The 7,114-nt window shown below is 48.0% G+C and overlaps 1 pseudogene; it reads left to right on the top strand.

The window, feature by feature from the left end:
• Window positions 1-4,811: 4,811 nt before the first annotated feature.
• Window positions 4,812-6,743, top strand: LOC120704908 (annotated as a pseudogene).
• Window positions 6,744-7,114: the final 371 nt, after the last annotated feature.

Genomic DNA, 7,114 nt, shown 5'->3' with positions numbered 1-7,114 from the left:
TCACGGCTTCGCACTTCGGCAGCGGCGCGGCGAGAGGGGTCGTCGGGGTGGAGGAGGACGGGGATCCGCGGGCCGCTCGAATCACCCACGCGGGGCGACGCGGGGGCGAGTCAGATCTCTACAAATTAACACACGAGCACAATACGTATCCAATATTTATACCATTTTATTGTCTAGCAACACATGGGCATAGTTGCCTAGTATATCTATATAATTATTGTTTCTCCCTCTAGTTCCGCTTTTCCATATATAACACGGTTCATGCTGGTTGGGTGGGTGATACATTAGACTACGTTCGCTCGCCGCCGCTGCCTCACAGCCAGCAAGCAAAACTACTGTAGCCATTCCTACACAAGGCTGTTAGAGACGGACCTTGGAGTCTCGGAACGTCGCCCACTGTTCGGCGCGTACGTGCCCATCAAACTTACTAACGAGCACGCACGCAAGTTAGGCGTGCGTTATTCTTACGCGTACGTGATCCCATTATTTCAAGTTGCAAGTCCCTCGTCAGAGGTCCACAAATGGCAATCATCGTCGTCATCTCTCTCCACAAATGACAACGCAAGTACTCTGATGAATTTTATTTTGCAGCACGAGATGGAATGAAAAAATCAAAAACGCCCTCGGAAAAAATCTGCTAGTACTATCCTACCCTGGCTGACTCTGCCTGCACTGCACGTGTGCACCACAGGCCAATCCAGCAAGCAACTGCGGCCTCAACTTGCTTGCCCCGAAGGCCCAGCTTGGCTATAATACTTGCATGGTGGGCTGCCATTGGAGCAGGCAGGGGCAGGCACCTCCACAGTAACACTACTCCGGTTGAGAACATCATCCCATACTGATCAGCTGGCAATGGCCTTGGTGATGAAGACCATGGCTGCTGCTCCCCCTGCGCTCCTGTGCCTCGCCATGGTGGCTCTCGCGCTCGCGGCTACTTCTACCAAGGCCCAGGCGGCTCCGGCTCCAACACCGTCGTCTCCGACGCCGGCGCCTACACCCGCACCGGCGCCGCCATCCGTGTCTCTATGCCCGGCCGGCTTTAGCAACTTGTCCGAGTACAAGGCAGCTGTTCCTGAGTATTTAAAGCACTGCGTCGCTCTTACTCTATCTTCCGGTGCACGTACAATAACCACCAGAAAACTCAGCAGCGTCCTCGGCCCGATCCGCATTCCCCCTCCGACCCCGCCCAGCGTCGTCGCCACCTCGAAGGGCCTCGTCGTCGTGCACAGCATCATCCACAAGTGCACCTGCTACCTCGCCACCAAATCCACCCTCCTCGAATCGTCCACCGGCCCCATCGTGTGCAAGCCCGCCGGCCAGGGCTTCGCTTGAGCGCGCGCGCGCGTATGCAGAACAACCATGCCCGGGATGCACTGCATGAGCGTGAGTGTCGCGTGCAGTGTGTGTGTGCTTGTTGCTTGGCTATTTATTTTTAACTCGTCCTACATACCGCTACTCCGTATGAGTTGAATAAGCTGCCACTTATATGTATTCTTGGGTGGTGGTAAATAATGGGAGCTTGTAACCTACTTACTTGCATTGTTGTGTGATCATGAATTAATACCATTATATACTAAATGATTTACTGTGTCATCACTTATATATGTTAATAACTGTACCATGCTTGTGAGAGGGGCAATGACCGGGACATAGAGGTGCAACTTGATGATCTTTAGGTGCACCTCCAACCCTTTTTAGTTCGAAATAGTGTAAAATAAATTTTGAACTAAAAAGAGTTGGAGGTGTATCTAAGGGGAGTTGGAGGTGTATCTAAGGGGGTCACCTCTTTGCACTCCTACCGGGACATCTGGACAAATCGATCCGTCTCACTACCAAGGTTAACCAAACCGGTGGGAACCGGTCCGGTTTGACCGGTTACCGGTCAAACCGGTCCGGTCCGGTTCCGGTTCCGGCCGGTACCCAATCGGCCAAAATTCAAATTTTAAATTTGAATTCAAAAAATGAAAAATTCCCAAAAAATTCCTAAAAATACTTCAAGGTGTGATGAATCTAATGGTGTCAAATTTTCTCAAAATTCATTCATTTAGTATAGTTTGTGGGAATTTAAAGTTAAATCAAAAAGAAAAAGAAAAAAATGGACCGGCCCATGAAGGCCCACCGATCAAACCGGTCAAACCGCCGTAAACCGGTCAAACCGGTCGGTAAACCGGTAAAACCGGCCGGTAAACCGGTTGCACGGGAGCTTTTGATTTCAAACCGGTCAAACCGGCCGGTAAACCGGTCGGAACCGGTTGCACGGGAAAATTTGAATTTATTTGAATTTGGATTTGAATTCAACCGGTTTCCACCGGTAACCGGTCAAACCGGTCCGGTAAACCGGAACCGGAGCCCGGCGGTTACCGGAAACCGGTTGGGAAATAAAACCCTGCTCACTACACACAAAATATAATGCAGAGTAGTACTGGGCATTCATTGTATGGTTCTTGAGGACTTGAACTGAGCGGGAAGATTAGGTCAGACATCTTCTTCTTCTTCTTGTACATGCTGAGCTGAGCATATCCCAGCCGCAGGTTTCGCCGTCTCGATATGTGCCAGCACCCTCTCTCCTTGTATTCATGTATTCCGTTTTTTATGGGGTCGTATTCCCCCGCGGCAGCCCCACCGTTTTGTTTATGGTAATGACTCCAATACAGCTGGCCGTACGATTGTCCGACCGCACGGCCGCTTTCATCCAGCGTCCACGTTCAATCCAACGACACAGAGGGCCCCCGGACGCACGAGCGGCACCTGACTGGGATGGTCCCCATATTCCAGAAGGGAGGAGGGCGTGAAGAAATTTATTCAAAACATCAGGACGCGTGCCTGTTCATTTCCTTCAACCCCTCTCTCTCTAGGGTTCGTTCCTCTCTTCGCAATCGCCCGGTGATTCCTCCTCCCAATTCTCGCTCCCCGTCGCCATGGCGCCCAGCTGAATCCCGCGGTGCAGTACCCTCGGCGAGGGTGAGCGATTCATCCCCAAACACACACGCGCATTCGCCCCTTTTCTGATGCTTCTCTGATGGGGTTTTTGGTCTCATTTTTGCGCCGACCAGTGAGAGGAGGGGGGTCGCTCGTGCGCGGGAATCACTGGATCAGGTCAAGGTGTGCATTCCCACCTCTTGTCCCCCCCGCGCACGCATTGAAGCCCCACGGCTCCCCCTGTTTGTCCCTAATCGATGCTCCCCCCTATCCGCCGCGCTTTTGTCTGATGTGCTATGGTTTTGTGGATTTTAGCGGCGAGCGATCAGAGGCATTCCCCTGTGCTGGAGCATACGTGCGTGCGGCGAGTGGAAATCTCAGACGGCAGGCTAAGTGAGTCTCCCCCCTCTCTCCATTCCCCAACCCTCTGCCCACGGAAGCCCCTGCATTTTTTTGGGTTCAGGCTCTGCATTGCGTTTGGAGTGATGATTGTTTTAGCTCGCACCCCCCCCCCACATATGATTTTTGATTTGTGCAGTTTATATTCTAGGGTTTGATGCAGCGGAAGTGTAGGTTCATAATCAGAGGGGGTGATTTTTCAGCATACCAACAGCAGCACCTAGAATTTGTTTAGGATTCGGGGGATGTGTGGCCTCAAAGCAGAGAATTAGGGGTGCTGCTATTTTTTTCTCTCACACCCACAATAATACGTGGGTTAGTGGTCTGGAAGCGTAGGATTTTGGGGGAATGGGCAGCATCTTCCGAATTTGGTGATTCCCAAACTTGACTGTATCCCGCCACAAGGGGGGTGTTTTCACACACTAGATACATGGAAATAGAAGCAATACCCCCACATGCCACACTACATTCAAGTATGTTTATATATAGCTTCAACAAAAGTGGATCACAGTCTGTCTATGCTAGAGTGTGATTTGTAGGTTTTAGTCTCGTAGAATAACAAGCAAGCCGTTGTGGTAAGCAACAATTCATTTTTCTGTATGCAATAATCAGTGGTCAGTTTTCAGGTATATTTGCATGAAAAATGATTTATAATTGCCTAAGCTCAAACAATGTAATTTCCTTTTTCTTACTTCTGGGGTTCCACACAAGCATACCAAACATTTTATTTTGCAAGTACATCAAAGTTATCTTCTTTTTTTGTTGTTGCAAGAATAATGACTGCTTGATAACTCCAAACAAAAGTGGATCACGGCCCATGTGCGCTAGCTTCTGTATTTTTGCACAGAGTAGTTGACAGTCGTACTGAGTCATCTCCAACAAATTTCAGTCAATTTCGATAAAATTTTATAGTGTGAACGCGAGGTTTTATTTCTAGGGTCCGGCTCTTGATGTGGAGCCCACGTGTAGTTCTAGCCACGCTGCTTTGCACAGAGTAGCTGCCAATCGTACTGAGTCATCTCCAACAAATTTCAGTCAATTTCGATAAAATTTTATAGTGTGAACGCGAGGTTTTAATTCCAGGGTCCGGCTCTTCATGTGGGGGCCCACAGGTAGTTCTAGCCACACTGCTTTGCACAAATAGCTGCCAGTCGTACTGAGTCATCTCCAACAAAATTCAGTCAATTTCGATAAAATTTTCTGATATAAACACGTGGTTTTAATTTCAGAGTCCAGCTCTCACGTGGGACCCACATTTATATATAGTTATACTATTTTGTAAAAAGTATCCATTCAACCCACCCCAACCCGCCATAACCCGCATTTATATAGAACCCGCCCCGACCCACCCCATTAACTAATACAATCCATTTTAAATTATCCAAACACACTCCATTTCAAAACCCACACCATAAAACCCGTTTCAACCCAACCCATTAGCAGGCCTGATCCCGGACAAGCAAATTGAACAAGCAAACAAACTAGCAAAATGCGTACTAGCTTATAAAGGGACCACCCGTCAGGAAAGGCAAAACAAACTTCCCAAAGCTCGCGGCGGCTTCCTTCCACACCCCTCGCTTCCCCCGCGTGCTCGCCCCGAGATCTCGCCCGGCCGCCATGGACGCGATCGACTCGGTGGTGGATCCCCTCCGCGACTTCGCCAAGGACAGCGTCCGCCTCGTCAAGCGCTGCCACAAGCCCGACCGCAAGGGTGCGTGCCAGGCTCCCTCCACCCGCCGCCCCGTTCGGATCCGTGCTGTTTTGGTTCCGCCTCTGCCAGATCTGACGGTGTTGTTTGTGCGATCTCGGTGTGCAGAGTTCACCAAGGTGGCGGCGCGGACGGCGATCGGGTTCGTCGTCATGGGCTTCGTCGGCTTCTTCGTCAAGCTCATCTTCATCCCCCATCAACAACATCATCGTCGGTTCCAGCTAGGTGCGCGCCTCTGGCTCCCTTCCTCGCCCCCCCCTCCGTTAGATCCGGTTGTTTTTGGTATCGTGCTTCGCTGATCTGCGGTGCGCGCTACTCTCTGTGTGACACTGCATGCGATTGTGTGGAATTGGGTGGTGTGGAGGCTGCGCTGCAGTGGGGCTGGTAGATCTCGGCCGATCCGAGTATGATTGTCCACTTCGATTGTGAATTCTGTTTTTGTGGTGTATGATTCATTAGGTGGTAACTGCCTAACTGGTCACTAGATTTTACCTCGTGCATCATCGGTAGTCTAGCAGAAGTTCGTCTGTTAAATTTACTACAGTAAAAATATTAGATGCGCTGTTGATTCCCACAGGTTCTGAACTTGTGTTGATGTTTAGCATGTCATCCTTCCTAAGTTGTTGTCAATTTGTAGTTCTTCAGTGGTGTTTGAAGTGTACAACAACTCAACAAGTGAAGTCTCTTTGTTATCCTGAATTTCTGCTGAGAGTCACTCACTGCCATTACTTGCTATTGTTCAATGCCTATAGTCATAATCGTCCAGCTCTTGTCCAATTGTCCAACCAGCCACTACTATGCCCAATATAATTGTAGTTGTATCATGCCTGCATGATTTATTTTTTTCTTCTGAACTATGTCATTTTTGCAACTTTCTATATTTCAAACTTGGCAGTTCAAGTTTGTGAGTTGCATGCTAACAATAGTCCATCGAAATCTGGAATCATGACTGTTTGTTCCTCCAAATAAGGATCTCTTAACATACCTGATCTAGAAACAACTGATGACCAATTGCACAGCTAGTATATTATTTCTTTTTCTGTGATGTTTTCCGGATGGTTGCATATAAGGTTGACTGATTTTCATCTAACTTACCTGTTTATTCTTCTCTTTGATCAAACCGTATTTTACCTATTCTGGTTGAGGAATTGTGGAAGTTAAAATAACCATCCGGGGACAGGCATTTGCCTTCCTATAACCGTTTTGACTAGAAGCTCTATGAGCAGGCATGCTGCTAGAACTTTGATTTTCTTGGGAAAATATGATTGAAAGATATGTAAGCTCAACCCACGTTGTATTGCTGCCCGGAAGGAAAATAATGCTCTAATGTCATAAAAAACGGTACATGTTCTGTTACTGATGGCACTACTGTAGAACACATCAACCCATATAAATAGCAGCAATGTGGAATTCGCGTATCTAAGGTTTATAATTAACTTCCTGTTCTCATGTGACTAATCAGTTTACTAATAAATCGTCCTGTTCTTTGTGCAGACCTCGAGTCCCGGAGAAGTGCAGAACGAGTGACTAGCATGGGTGTAGTGCAATACTTTTGAGGAGAGCAAAGGATAACGACGTTTTTTCGCAAAGTATTGTAAAAGACAGTTTCTCATTTGTGTTTTTGGAGTAATCCTCATACTGTTTAAGAATTCAGGATGCCTGTATACCCGATTCTGAGTAGACATGCACTCTGTTCGCAGCAACCAGCCAACACTCACACCAAACCAGCACCAGCCAGCAGTCGCCAGCCAGTAGTACTTTTCTCTCACAACAAATCAGCACCAGCGACAGCACAACAAACAGAGGTATGGATGAAGTAGCGAGTTGTGAAAAAAAATAATATATTGTCGTCCCGTTAACGCTGCGTCATGGTGATGGTAAGCGCGCCGTAGCATCAAGGTACGCCTTGGCTGTTCCGCTTATAAGCGGCTGATAGGTGAAAAAAAAATGAAAATCTAACATGAAACATTTTGCTTACCATAGAAGTTATCTAGCACAGAAACTTGCGTCCTGTTTCTAAGCGGCTTGAGTCCTACATTTCTAATAAGCGTAGGATTATGAAATACTTAGCTTGCAAAGACAGCAGAT

The sequence above is a fragment of the Panicum virgatum genome, chromosome 4K, assembly GCF_016808335.1.
Source record: "Panicum virgatum strain AP13 chromosome 4K, P.virgatum_v5, whole genome shotgun sequence".
NCBI lineage: Eukaryota > Viridiplantae > Streptophyta > Magnoliopsida > Poales > Poaceae > Panicum > Panicum virgatum.
Note: the sequence above shows the minus strand (reverse complement) of the source record. Positions and strands in the feature narration are given on the sequence as shown.